The following is an 863-nucleotide window of genomic DNA, read 5'->3' as shown; positions in this document are numbered from 1 at the left end:
ACGATTATACGACTTTCTTCAATATATTGTACTAAAATGAACTAGTAAAGGGAAACTTGCTAATCTTCGTCGTTTAATATCCAAAGTCCTTGTTGCACGCAACTGTTCGAGTGAACTATTCATATCTTAGGACTTCTGGTTGGTTATGATCAACATGTCTCCTACTACTAAGTTTTAAATTCTTCAAATCGACCGAGGAGACTAAAACAGGCTTGTATTCTGATTTATAGTAGACTAGCAGAGACCCGCAAAACATTTACGGCCAAATTAGTATCTTTATTGGAACAGAACTTCTTTAAATACAGGATTTCTAGAGTGATACAAAATAATTCTAATCGCAGACATTAGTTAAGCCTTTATTAAATACGGCCTATATTTGATAAAGAGATAAATCCACACTATAACTTGTGTACGGTTTTTGCTTTAGTTCAGTTAGGGCTAAACCTTACTGCACTTAATACTATCAATAAACAATCTTCTGATATTCTACAACCTAATGTTAGACGTTTTTAAAAACTTTGATAAGCTTTTAATATGTTGTATAGAATGTCTACTAAAGTATATTTACGTCCTTTCTGGCGTAACTCGACGATTTAACAAAGATACGTTTTCAAATTGCGAAAAAGGTGCAATTTTTGTACATTTTAGTCCAAATATATCTTTAATTTTCGATCAATCGTAGACTACTCACTTCTAACTGACAGGAAGCCAAACTACTTAAATAACGTAACAAGCTGCTATGACATCAACGCGTGACCGAGAGACAGGCAGATAGATACACCTGTGTTTTATATACACCTGGAAAAAAGTTAAGCACCCCCGTGTTTTTTTCAAGTGATTCAGATTCGACGTTCTTGTGACTG

The sequence above is a fragment of the Limulus polyphemus genome, unplaced genomic scaffold (assembly GCF_000517525.1).
Source record: "Limulus polyphemus unplaced genomic scaffold, Limulus_polyphemus-2.1.2 Scaffold237, whole genome shotgun sequence".
NCBI classification, from domain to species: Eukaryota; Metazoa; Arthropoda; class Merostomata; order Xiphosura; family Limulidae; genus Limulus; species Limulus polyphemus.
Note: the sequence above shows the minus strand (reverse complement) of the source record.